Source organism: Pygocentrus nattereri, chromosome 29 (assembly GCF_015220715.1).
Source record: "Pygocentrus nattereri isolate fPygNat1 chromosome 29, fPygNat1.pri, whole genome shotgun sequence".
NCBI classification, from domain to species: Eukaryota; Metazoa; Chordata; class Actinopteri; order Characiformes; family Serrasalmidae; genus Pygocentrus; species Pygocentrus nattereri.
In genome coordinates this window covers 16,847,963-16,862,105 of record NC_051239.1, presented here as the reverse complement: position 1 = coordinate 16,862,105, position 14,143 = coordinate 16,847,963, and the positions used below count along the sequence as shown (strand labels likewise).

General features: G+C 42.7%; 1 protein-coding gene and 1 long non-coding RNA gene across 2 annotated transcripts in view; both read right to left on the bottom strand.

Moving 5' to 3' along the window:
• The window catches only part of LOC119262785 (sialoadhesin-like), a 101,507-nt gene that overhangs the window by 27,159 nt on the left and 60,205 nt on the right, over nt 1–14,143 (bottom strand). The gene's annotated exons all lie outside the window — the stretch shown is intronic.
• Nucleotides 12,240–13,845, bottom strand: LOC108416807. The gene is made up of 4 exons (XR_005129945.1): nt 13,750–13,845; nt 13,491–13,565; nt 12,749–13,386; nt 12,240–12,599 (listed from the first exon to the last, which is right to left on the bottom strand). It is a non-coding gene; the product is annotated as an uncharacterized LOC108416807 (long non-coding RNA).

Sequence of the window (14,143 nt, the reverse complement as noted above, 5' to 3'; positions counted from 1 at the left end):
ACAGCATAAAATCTCATACTCCCACTATGCGCTACACTAAGATCTACTCAAATGAAAATATTACACACAAAACACTAAACTCCACAAACATGCTGTGCTTATGGGTTTACTGTTTCACATCTATGTTGGAAAGAGGAAGGGTCACTTCTTCATGTGTTATGGCACGTCTTGGACTCGAATCTGACTCGAGTAACAAATCTGATGACTTGAAACGAGACTTCACAACATCAAGAAAGACTTGCAACTTGACTTTGACTTGAACACTGATGCCTCAGACTTTGACTCAGACTTGAGCCTCATGACTCGGAAAGACTGGAGAGTGGAAGAAACATGAAGAGTCTAACTGCAGACGGGACTCTACACAGTCGATTATACTTGATCTAAATGGATTTGTTTCCCACTGTAAGTTTCAGAAGACAAGCGAAGTGTTAAGAGTTCAAGTTCACCTGCATGAGCTAAAGCATTAAAACTCTTACTGGAGAAACTCACCAGGAGAACTGACTATTTTTCTCAAGGTAGCAAAATAAAAGAAGCACAGCTCTCTCTATTTGACTAATTTTAACAGCTTGCTCAGTTAGAAGAAGCACAGCATTCACCACTAGGCTGAAGCTGACTTTTTATTCTCCAGCTTCGTGTCGAATTCACCGTTCCACCTTATACGGTGCAGCAGTTAGATGCTGAAATGTAACTGCTGCACTTTTTAAGGTGGAATCCAAAATTCAAATAAGAAGCTGGCAAAAAAGCCAACTTCTGCTTCATGCTGAGCTAGTTTTAGTGCTGAGATTGCTTTCACTTTAATTCTCTGCACCCAATGTTCCCAAAAATGATTAAAAGTGATTCAAAAAAGTGATAAAAAATGATTCAAATCTGACTTCTTATTTATAGTTGAGTAGTACATTGAAAATCTTTTTCCCAGTACTTGCACTTATATGCACTGCCAATTTTACTCCCCAACCAAAGATATTTACTCCCCCACCACCACCACCTCTCCCCCTTAATATCAAATGAACTGTCTTACTGTCTAATTTGCCTAGTTTATTCTCATTCACAATATTCTGTAAAAGCAGGGCACGACCTGGGGACCTGTTGTACTACCAGTGATTGACTAATGTAACATTCAGCCAATCACATCAAACCTCATACATTATAAGCCAATCACATCAAAGCTCATACTTTATGAGCCAAAATCAAACCTGGGGGGCATGTTCATGCACTGCGAAGTAATCGTTTGCTGAGCTGAAGACAGGATTTCAGTAAAATCTCACTGAAAGAAATATTAGAGCTTATTCAAAATCTATAAAATACAGAGTGAAACGGCCTAAAACAGTGAATTCATCCACCAACAGTGTGGATTTGTGGCAGATTATGGTCAGTAAAGCTGGATATCTGTGTTTTTACTTGGTTGCTTAACTCTAGCCAGATAACTTGAGTTAACTGTGAGTTTAAGTGAGGTAAAGAAAAAAGGCTAGGCTAACACTAACATTCGCTAACTAGCTAACAAGCCAGCTAGTTTAACGTCACTTAGAGTGAATGTGAGAGCTTGAAGAGGGATAGACGTGATGTTACTGAGAGCTCTTTATACTCTTTGTAGATTTCTCTTCAGTATTTGGAAAGAATGACACCAGAATCTGATGTATCACTGTTGTCAGATGAAAACCTCGTATCTCCAAAATGGAAACTTTACAGGAGAAGGAAAAAACCCTACTTTACTTTTAATGTAAGTCAATGGAACCAGACTTTTTTGAAGTCATTTTGGACCGTTTCCTTCGTTCGTAAAAAACTGAAAAACATCAAATATGGAGATGTTTTCTTCTGACAACAGCGATATATTGTAGTTTATTGTAGGTTAACATCAATGTTAATGACGAGGCAGAAGTTGCTTTCTTTTCGCCAGAGTCTTGCTTGAACTTTCCGCTGTGAGGTGTCAGAATGAAACTGCTGTAGGATTTAAGGTGGAAATTCAACCAAGAAGCTGATTCAGATTTGAGTGAAAAGATAAATAAACGTAGCAGTTCTGTTGAAGGCCAGTAAGAGTTTTACAAAAAAAAAAATAATAACAATTTAAACTGACTGACCATAATTTCCCTGAGTTCCTGTAAATCTGAGTTTAATAAAATGAATGTATTGCTAAACACAGGAGGAGAGGGAGAGAAAGAAGCTGAAAGAGACTGACAGGGCTGAAGGAGCAGATCTGATAGAGGTTGGTGATCAAGAAGAAAGCGAGGGAGAGTTGTTTAAGCTTTCGGTTAAAATTAATACTGAATTTAATTGAGCTTAACTGAGAAAATATGATATTTGTCACTGCTACCATAAAGTTTCATCCAGCTTATTAAACATGCCCACAGTGCCAAATTGCACTCTTTCTGATTGCACCAACTGACACTGAACTGATCTATAGTCTGTGTGTTTTAATAATATATCTAGGACTTTTTCTAAGTTTTCTTGATTTTTTTGTTTATCTTTGTCTGCAGTTATCTGAGAGAAAGGAGAGACATTGCCTGAACTTCAGTACCCTTGCTTGATCTGTGCCTGTTGTAAGTGGATGGACACAGTGTTTGTTATAGCAGCTCTGTGCTTAATAGAAACTATAGAGACAGATCTACTGTGTGCCAGTTTGACCAAATAACCATTTATTTTGCTATACCAGGTGATATACTTTATGTTTTCTGGCTGTTGCTAGTGAAAAAGTGCATTATAAACATTTTGGGGTCTTTAAAAAAAATCTCTTTAGGGTCCATGCCCCCAGACCATCCTAGTACAGACATAGCCCCCTCTATAAATGATCCTCTAATGATGCCCCTGGCTGCACTTCTCTTTGTGTATACCATTATGCCTGTCAGCAAAACATGCTACATTACTGCTACCATTATTCTGGTGTTTAGTGTTGAAAAGGCCTTAAATTCGCTGAAGAATATAAACTGACTTGTTTAGGACTTAAACATTATTATTGACCTGGAACTTGACTTGAGACATTCCTGTATTGACTTGGCACTTGATTAGAGACTTTCCTGTATTGACTTTGGACTTGACTTGAGACTCAACTGTCTTGATTTGGGACTTGACTTGGAACTTGAGTGTCAAGACTTGAGATTTTCTTGTTACTTGCAACTTATGTAAAGTATGTAAAACCTTACTGGAGGAGTATTAATAACATTGATATATAAGAATTGCTAATGTTAATAATAATTATTAATGTTAACATAAGATTAAGAGACCCTTATTAGTCCCACAATGGGGAATTTTCATCTCCGCATTTAACCCAGCTGTGAAGTGAAACACCACATACACACTAGTGAATACACACACACACTAGGGAGTGAGCACACTTGCCCGGAGCGGTGGGCAGCCCAATCCGCAGCACCCGGGGAGCAGTTGGGGGTTAGGTGTCTTGCTCAAGGACCCCTCAGTCATGTGCTGTCAGCTCAGGGGATCGAACCGGCGACCTTCCGGTCACGAGGTTCCCTAACCTCCAGCCCATGATCTTCAAAACGAATAGGTTATAGTGACACGCTTGTATGTAAAGTCTGAGCTACAAGGATTTTCTGTCCTGCACTAGTAGCACAGAAAACAACTTTCTTCTTCTTCTTCTTCTTCTTCTTTTGGCTGCTCCCTTTTGAGGTCGCCACCGCGGATCATCTGCCTCCATCTTCCCCTATCCACTGCCTCCTCTACTTTTACACCAACCATCTCCATGTCCACCTTCACTACATCCATAAACCTTCTCTGATGTCTACCTCTTCTCCTTCTACCTGGCAGCTCCATCTACAACATTCTTTGACCAACATATCCACTATTCCTCCTCAACACATGTCCAAACCATCTCAACCTGGCCTCTGTGGCTTTATCTCCAAACTGCTACACCTTCACTGTCCCTCTGAACTGCTCATTTCTAATCTAATCTCATGTCCATCCTTGTCACTCCCAACAAAAATCTCAGCATCTTCATCTCCGCCACCTCCATCTCAGCCTCCTGTCTTTTAGACAGAGCCACAGTCTCCAAACCATACATCATAGCAGGACGCACTACTGTCTTGTAAACCTTCCCTTTCACTCTTGCTGCTATCCTTCTGTCACACATCAGCCCTGACACCCGTCTCCACCCACTCCATCCTGCCTGCACCCTCTTCCTCTACCTCTTTTCTGCACTGTCCATTGCTCTGGATGGTTTACCCAAGATATTTGAAGTCATCCACCTTCCCTCTCATTCACACACATGCATTCCGTCTTGTCTCTACTGACCTTCATTCCTCTCCTCTCCAGTGCAAACCTCCACCTCTCCAGATTCTCTTCCACCTGCTCTCTACTCTCACCACAGATTACAATGTCATCTGCAAACATCATGGTGCATGGAGCCTCCTGCCTGACCTCATCTGTCAACCTGTCCATCACCATTGCAAACAAGAAGGGGCTCAAAGCTGATCCCTGATGTAACCCTACCTTCACCTTGAAACCATTTGTCACTCCAACTGCACACCTCACCACTGTCTCACTATCCTCATACATGTCCTGCACCACCCTAACATACTTTTCAGCTACACCTGACTTCCTCATACAGTACCACAGTTCCTGTCTTGGCACCCTATCATATGCCTTCTCTAGATCCACAAAGACACAATGTAGCTCCTTCTGACCTTCTCTGTACTTCTCTACCAACACTCTCAACACAAAAATTGCATCTGTGGTACTCCTTCTGGGCATGAAACCAAACTGCTGCTCACTGATCTGAACCTCTCGCCTTAGCCTTGCTTCAACAACTCTTTCCCATACCTTCATGGTGTGGCTCATCAACTTTATACCTCTGTAGTTACTGCAGCTCTGCACATCACCCTTGTTCTTAAAAATGGGGACCAGTACACTGCTTCTCCACTCATCAGGCATCCTCTCACTCTCCAGGATTTTGTTAAACAACCTGGTTAAAAAGTCCACTGCCTTCTCTCTTAAACATCTCCATACCTCCACAGGTATGTGATCTGGACCAACTGCCTTTCCATTCTTCATCCTTTTTAAAGCTGCCCTCACTTCCACCTTACTAATTCTCTGCAATTCCTGATCCACTATCTCTCCCCCCGTTGTCCTCCTCTCTCTCGTTTTCCTCATTCATTAGTTCTTCAAAGTACTCCTTCCATCTACTCAACACTCTCTGCTCACTCACTAGTACATTTCCCTCTCTATCCTTTATGAGCCTAACCTGCTGTACATTCTTTCCAGCTCTATCTCTCTGTTTAGCCAAACGATACAAGTCCTTTACTCCTTCTTTACTGTCCAGCCTCATCATAGGCCTGAGCCTTTGCCTTTGCCACCATTCTTTTTCGCTATGCGACTAGCCTCACAGTACTCCTGCCTACTTCCTTCATCTCTCTGGTTATCCCACTTTGGGCCTGTTGCAATTTTTCCCTGAACTGCCTGCAACCACCCTCCTCCTTCAGCTTCCACCATCTAATCTTTGGCTCTGTCTTCACTCTGTTCCTCTTCTTTGTTTCTAACCTCATTCTACAGACAACCACCCTATGCTGCCTTGCTACACTTTCCCCTGGCACCACTTTACAATCTCCAATCTCCTTTAGGTGGCATCTCCTGCTAAGGATATAATCCACCTGTGTGCACCTCCCTCCACTCTTGTATGTCACCCTGTGTTCTTCCCTCTTCTGAAAATACATGTTCACCACAGCCATTTCCATTCTCTTTCCAAAATCTACAACCATCTGACCTTCCGCATTTCTGTCTTTCACACCATACATACCCAGCACCTCTTCATCCCCTCTGTTCCCTTCACCAACATGTCCATTGAAGTCTGCACCAATCACCAATCTCTCCTCTCTAGGGACACCATCTACCACTTCATCCATCTTACTCCAAAATTCCTCTTTCTCCTCTAACTGACAACCAACCTGTGGTGCATATGAACTGACCACATTCAAAATTACACCATCAACCTCCAACTTCAGGCTCATGATCCTGTCTGACACTCTCTTTACATCCAGAACACTTTTCCCAAGCTGTTCCTTTAGGATTTTCCCTACTCCATTTCTCTTCCTCTCTACACCATGATAGAACAGTTTGAAACCACCTCCAATGTTCCTGGCCTTGCTTCCATTCCATCTGGTCTCCTGGACAAAGAATATCTACCTTCCTTCTCTCCATCATGTCTGCAAGCTCTCTGCCTTTACCAGTCATTGTCCCTATGTTCAGAGTCCCTAATCTAACCTCCACACTCCTGCCTTTCCTTCATTCTCGCTGCCTTCTAACCCGCAATCCTCCTCTCCTCGCTGATGGTCTTCGACCTACAGTAGTCCAATTTCCACTGGCACCCTGCTGGTCAACAGCACCAGAGGCGGTCTTTGTTAACCCCGGCCTCGACCGATCTGGTTTGGCAATCATATTTGTGATCCGCATGATAGTTTTGGCACAAGTTTTACGCTGGATGCCCTTCCTGACGCAACCCTCACCATTTATCCGGGCTTGGGACCGGCACCAGAAGTACACAAAGTACACCCCTAATGGCTGGTTTAGCTCAGAAAACAACTTTACTTGTGTGAAAAGAGCCATGGCCAGCTTTTTTAATGCATGGACTGTTTTTTAACTGGAATGAGTGTCTTATTCTTTTTACCCAGAATGTAAATTACACTGTGAAAAACAGAAGACAGCTGTAAATGTTTTAAATTCAGTGAACTTGTAGCTTTTGTTACGTTTTTTCATGAATTAAAACTAATTTATGTCTGTTCTCCTAGATGTGGTCTTACTAAATCTTTCTGTTTGTTTGTTCAGATTAATGTGCTGTTGTCCTGTACATAAGAATTACAGTGCAAACACAGCACAACAATAATACAAACTTAAATACAAAAAGCAACAGGAATATAAAGAGAATCTACTCACAGAGCATCATAGAGAGCAGACTGAGCTCCATACTGCCCCAGTAATGACTGAACAATGACCTCAACACTTCCTCTTTACTCACAGACAAAACACGAGTGAGTGAGAGAGCGAGTGAGAGAGCGAGTGAGAGAGCGAGTGAGAGAGCGAGTGAGAGAGAGAGTGAGAGACTGCGCATGTGCGAACGAGAGCACGAGAGAGAGTGAGCTGTAAATTCATCCCTCAGGCCAGTTGTTTCTGGCCCTGCTCTCTGATTACACCTTGGATCCGGTGTGTTGGAGAAAGTAAAACACTAAAACATGCAGAACAGGAGAACTCCAGGGTCAGGATTGAGAACCACAGGCTAAAGCTGAAAAGAAGAACACCTGAGCGCTTCACTGACGTGATCAAGAGGTGGGGGTACGTGAGTGTTCCTGGGGAAAATCTCCTAGTGGAATCCCTAGGGAGGAGATCTGGAGGAAAGGCCCCCTTTTGGGATTGCCATCTCTATCCAATTCCCCACCCCCCAATAAAGTTGAGTCTTGAGAAGTGTGTGATGACCCTGGTAGCTCATCTCTCTGCGAGGCTGCATAGTTCCCACCCCGTTCCTCTGTACGGGATTCTTCTTTGTCAGTTCCTTTACTAACCCCTGAAACTGTGGCCAATTTGTCCCCAAAATTAAAGAACCCAAGGTGTATTCCCTTCTGGTAACTGGGCTATGAATTGTTCCAGAACTACTAGATCTGTAAGTTCCTCCGAGTCCCATTCCTCAGCTAAAAGCCATCTCCTACAGGAGAATCAGAGCTGCTGCGCAAATACGAAGGGTGGGTCAAAATCCTGAAGTGTCAATGTCTGGAAATGCTGCCAGTGCTGCTCTGAGGTTCGGCCGACTCGCTGACAAATGGCTTTCTTTAACTCCGTGTAATCCAGTTGCAACCGCCCTGGAAGCTGTTAAGCAGCCAACTGGGTCTTCCCTGTGAGGATGGCGGAGTAATCAGACTGCCCAATCCTCCTTATCCTACTGATGGTCCTCGGCCACTCGCTCGAACAGCTGCACAAAGGCTGGCGATGGTGGCCACAACTGGAGTTTGGGTGGAGTGCAGCAGTCTCCATACCACTTTCCTGTCCTCTTCCTTCTTCCTGCTCCTTTACCAGGGCCTCGTAACGGGCCTTCTTGGAGGGTCTGATATCGACTCTGCTGGATTTGGGCCATAAAATATAAAAATATGAATAAAAACATAAGGCGGTGATTTTTAAATCTACTTTGAAATTTATTTGAATGAAAACAGTTCAACTTAAGACTAGGAATGCTGAGAAAGATAAGTACCATCTATTGCTGCATCCAGAAATGCAAGTTTAGACTATACTATGCACAGTGGAAGTCATTTCTCAACAAAATCAAAAGTCTCAAGCTCATCTTAAATGGACTGATGCACAGTGGAAACGTGTTTTGTGGTCTGACAAGTCAGACCTCTAGATTATTCATGGAAATAATGAACGTTGTGTTCTCTGTGTCAAAGAAGAAAAAGACTATTGTTACCAGAGTAAAGTTCAAACCCACGTCTGTCATTTTTAGCGGGGTGGGGGGTGGGAGGGTATTAGTGGGTAACTGGCACATCTATGAAAAAAGAGTCAATGAGATCAGAAAGGTGTTAAAATAGGTAGCACCTGAAGATACGAGTCCTCAGACCACAGTGGAAAGAACTGAGCGTGAGAACTGACTGCAATGCAGAGTCCAGGGGAAAGTTCAGTCCGCTTCTCTGGGGCAAAGACACCAAAACAGTGAGGTCCTGCTTTATGGCTGTGCTTAGATTTTAAGGAAAGACATGACAAGAGCCAGTAAGTCAGTATGGAATATCAGTATGGTTATAAATATATATTTAAAAAATTATTATCTAGTAAGAGATATGACTTTGTAGCTTTACATAAAAGATGCAATGAGTGTAACATAAAAACATCATCAGGTTTCAGTTCTTATTTGGTTGATGTTGTCATTACTGCTGTTTTATTAGAATAGAAATCAGACCACAGACGCGTCTCTAACTCCTCTCTGTTCTTAGGCCTCTGACACTAAATGTGGCTGGGAAAGTGCACAAACATGATACTCACAGTCTCCAGATTTATGATCAGTGAGATGTTCCCACACTTTTGTACCTTTGTGTGTGAGATTTTCTGTCCTCTGCAAAATAATGAAATAATTAAATGATTCCATAAAATTATCAATGAGAAATGCAGCAAATGTGGAGAGCTGAGTTCCTGACTTTGAGTTCTTCATTTTGCTGTTTTAGAGGTCATTTTAAATTAGCCTACATGTAGAATGAAACAGTATTTTGATGAGATAATAGTTTACTGTCACAATTGGCCCCTGCCAGCCTTGTCCATGTGTCCTGTTGTGTTTTGGTTTTCAGATTCAGATTCAGATTCCTTTATTGATCCCAGGGGGAAATTGCAGTTGTTACAGTTGCAGCCATTTATGTAAAAATAAACACTTTTACTAATAATTTAAGACAATATAGAGAATTTACAGTATGTACACCAGATTTAAGTACTTAAGAATATAGTAAGGTGGCGGTGATTGTGATAGTAATATGAAACATCAGGTATAAAGCAGTTACAATTATTTAAATTAGTTAGTGTCCCTCTGAGTTATTGCACACACAATTGTTATTATTGCACATATGAACAGTTTCGTATTGAGTTTTGTGAATCACACACTGAGGGAGGAGTTATAGAGTTTGATGGCCACAGGTAAGAATGACTTCCTGTGGCGCTCTGTGGTGCATTTTGATAGAGTGAGTCTTGAGCTGAATGAGCTCGTGTGTCTCATCACTGTGTCGTAGAGTGGGTGGGAGCCATTGTTCATAATAGCCTTCAGCTTAGACAGTGTCCTCCTCTCCGACACTGCCGTCAGCGAGTCCAGCTCCACACCAACATAACCGGCCTTGCGGATCAGTTTGCTGAGTCTGTTGGCATCTGCCACCCTCAGCCTGCTTGCCCAGTATGCAACAGCATAGAGGATAGCACTCACCATCACAGACTCATAGAAGATCCTGACCATAGTCCGGCAGATGTTGAAGGACCTCAGGTGCCTCAGAAAATAGAGACGACTTTGGCCCTTCCTGTAGATGGCGTCAGTGTTCTTAGCCCAGTCCAGTTTATTGTCAATATACACACCCAGATATTTGTAATCATCCACAGTGTTCACACTGACCCCGCTGATGGACACAGGGGCCCTGTACTCATCCTCTTCACCCTTGCTGATACATCCAACTATTGCAGAATCATCAGAAAACTTCTGAAGGTGTCTAGAGGGTGAAAAGGAAGGGAGAGAGGACAGTACCTTGTGGGACTCCAGTGTTGCTGACCACTCTGTCCGACACACAGTGCTGCAGGCATACATACTGTCTGCCAGTCAAGTAGTCAACAATCCAGGACACAAGGGGGGCATCTACCTGCATCACTGTGAGCTTATCACCCAGAAGAACGGGCCAGACGGTGTTAAATGCGCTGGAGAAGTCAAAAAACATGACCCTCACAGAGTTGGCTGGCTTATCCAGGTGAGCACAAACTCGGTTGAGCAGGTAGATGATGGCGTCTTCAACTCCCAGGCGGGGCTGATAGGCAAACTGGAGGGGATCTAGAAAAGGCTGGACTATGGGTCGGAGCTGATCCAAGACAAGCCTCTCCAGGGTCTTCATGACATGAGACGTCAGTGCCACTGGCCTGTAGTCCTTGGCGTCACTGGGTCGTGGCGTCTTTGGGACAGGAACAATGCAGGATGTCTTCCACATCATGGGGACCCTCTGGAGACTCAGGCTCAAGTTGAAGACATGTTGAAGTACTCCACAAAGTTGGGTGGCACAGGCTTTACGCACCCTGGGTGGAACCCCATCAGGGCCTGCAGCCTTGTTTGTGTGGAGTCTCTTCAGTTGTCTTCTCACCTGGTCAGCAGTGAGACACACTGTAGAGTTGGTGGGTGGGGGAGGGATGGAGGTGTGAGATGGGCTGTCACAAGAGGGGGGCAGGCTATCAGGAGGGGGAGGGGGGGTGAGTGGTATGGTCTGCTGAGGACTGGCACAGAGGAGTCAGGCTGGGGGGGTACAGAGCCTGCCGTGTCAAATCTGTTAAAGAACAGATTTAGCTTGTTGGCCCCATCCACACTGACCTCTACTCCTCTGTTGTTGCTGGACCTGAAGCTGGTGATGGTCCTCATTCCATTCCAGCTCTTCAGGGATGTTCGTTGTCCTGGTTGCCATGCCAACCGGCTGCAGTGCGATCAGCTGGTCCCGGGTGTAAACAAAGCGGCCATGCTGCATCGCCGCGGCAGACACGGGGAGTGAGTGAAAGTAGCGCTTTCACGACGAAAAAACAGACCAAAACACTCTCTACTCGCATGTTTCGAGAGGGCACAGCTTCCCTAAATGGCCTCATCAAAATAAATAAACTATTAAAAAGGTAAAGAAAAGTTACGAGCAAAAACGAAAGAACATGAACAGGAGCTGCTGTAACAGGCAGCATGTGTTCTTAGCCCATGTGTTCTTTGTTTTGGTTTTTTAGTCCAGCCCCCTTGTTTTGTGATTCCACCCCTTATTGTATCCACCTCTGTTCCTCGTTTACCCTTGTGTATGTAAGCCCTGTCTTGGCCTTGGTCTGTGTTGGTCTTTCTTGTGTACTGTTTGTATGTTTGATCCTGTTTTCATTTCGTCTGTCCCTCCTTCTCTCCGTGTTGGCTGTTTGACCCTGGACCGTTGTGACTTTGACCCTGGATTTGCCCCTAATAAAAGTCGCTTATCTCAGTATATGCGTCCGCCTCCTCACTCCACACCACATTTACAAACACGACACACCCTTTCACAGTATAATTTCAGTCTAATTAGTTTTTCATTTGATTAATATCTGTTCATTTGATTTACTAATTATTCATGGATGTCTGATGACTCGAGTCTATTCACTGATGGCCAAAGTAATGCGTTGACCATGAGAAATGACTGTTTGATAACCGTCGAATTTATCCAAGGCCTTGAGGTGACGTTGTTAAAAGATAATAATTTGCCTCTCATGTTTTAAGAAGACCAAATGATACACTAGGGCTTGTTGTAGTTGGTTGTTATGGTGATTATAAAGATTTTACTCAGACTCTTTTGCACATTAGTGGAGAAGCAGGTTAACATAAATGATTGACACTTTAGATCAGGGGTGTCCAAACTTTTTATGAGGGCCACATACATAAAAATATAGGAGTGGCTGGGCCACTTACTAGAAATGAGATATATAGCCTTAACTTTAGTGTATTAAAGTTAGAAAAATCAGTTAAAAGTGGTCAAATATTTTATATTGTTGAATATAATTAAAGACAACTTTCCATAAATGGATCTTTATTGATTTATATATATAAAAAAAAACTTAGTAGCTTTTTCTCAGAACAGCAGCCTCAGATTTCTTCTTAGAAGATTTACAGTACAGAGAAAAAATAATAAAGGGGAAAATGGGACGGGTAAATTTTAAGCTTGTTATTTAAGTTATTAACATTCGTTTGAAACGGTAATCAACATTAGCAGACTGAACTGGACTTAATAACAGGAGTGCATATAGTTTTAGTAAATTATTCTGGTGAGTATCAGCTGCGCTAGGTATGTAAATCAGGCCATCCAGCTGCGGTGCTGATCCGACGCCACTTGTGCCAAAAATCCGGACAGATGTAACTTGATCAAGTAGCACATCTGCATCAGATGAGATCAGCTGACTTTGTACTGTGTGTGTTAACAAGAAAAACGCATATAAGATAGTGGTGCGCAAAAGCAGGGTAGTGACAGAATTGATGCGCATTATTGATATTTGCAGCATGTGTACTTGCACATGCATTAACTCACGGCTACTGTGGAATATATTTTTTACTCACCTAAAGTGGGAACGATATTGCATTCAGTGGGAGCAGTGTTGCTGCGCTTTGGAGCGAAGGATGGCTGGCAGGTCTGGAGTAAACTTAGTGGTTGAGATGCGAAGGACATTATGGAGATGGCTGTCGATCATTTTGGTTCTCAATCTGCTTTTGTTCAGTGTTAACAGCGAAAATGTTTGCTCACATATGTTGAGCCAAATAGACTGATAATTTTTTTCACGTGGCGTCTCATCAGAGGAAACTTTTCCTTTTCCAAGCCCCGGTAGAACTCGGGGAGGGAAAGCTGCTGATGTTGATTCTTCAGAGAATCATCACACTGGATTTTGATGAGTTTTAATTGCAGATTCTCTCCCTCATAGGCTCCAGCACCCCCTCGCGACCCTGACGGAGAAGCGGCTTAGAAAATGGATGGATGGATGGATTATTATTATTATTTAGTGTTCATGCTTTTTTGCATTAGCATGTGAGTAAAGTGCATCAATTGTTCAGCAATTTTGTTTTTGATGGCATTGCATGGTAGAGCCAGTGCTTTGTGTTATGTGTATAAAAGGTAAAGCTCAACTTTTCCAGTGTTTCAGGTTTTTCATCTTGATTTGAGAATATGTCATCATTTAGTCTTGGCATTGCTTCATCTGATACTGCAATAATTCAGAATAAAACAAAAATAATAAGAGTAAACAACACAAAGATTATTATCAGTTAAAGATTATTATCTGTGTTATTGCAGAGATGCAGATTTTACCATTTCTTTCAAGAAACGTTTCAGTAGTGACAATCTGAGCATGAGTGACATCACCGGGCTGAGCTGCAGAATCACCTGGAACAGAAGAAGCTACTCATCAGAGACGCCACTGTGTTCTCACATTGTTAAAACAGAGACAGAGACCCCGCACCACCACAGTGAGGTGAAAATAGTTTACATGCTACAAGATGGAATCTGTAATTAAAATATGAAACTGTAGATTTACAGAAAGAATCAAATAACATGAAACTGTTCTCACCTCTGACTGAGAGCCAGCTCTGTGGTGACTCTCCTCTCTCTGGGTGTTTACAGTGGTAGAGACCTTCATCTGACTTTGAGACAGTACGGATGATCATCTCTCTGGGTCTGAAGCAGTGATGCATCTGTAACCCCTATCCCAAATATATGTGGCAGGAATAAGGGCCCTGAATTCAATATATCACTCTCTATTCCCTTATATAACTGATTGGCAGAAGTAAAACAAACACGCAAGAGAAAGTAAATACTCAAATAGACTTAGATATAAAATACCAGAGGTTTACTGAGTGTTTCACGCATGAAACATATCAGATTTTATCAAAGTATGTTCTCTTATGGATTTTTCAGAATTATCAGGGTTCAGAAAAATGTAAACTGTAAATACCTTTACAATA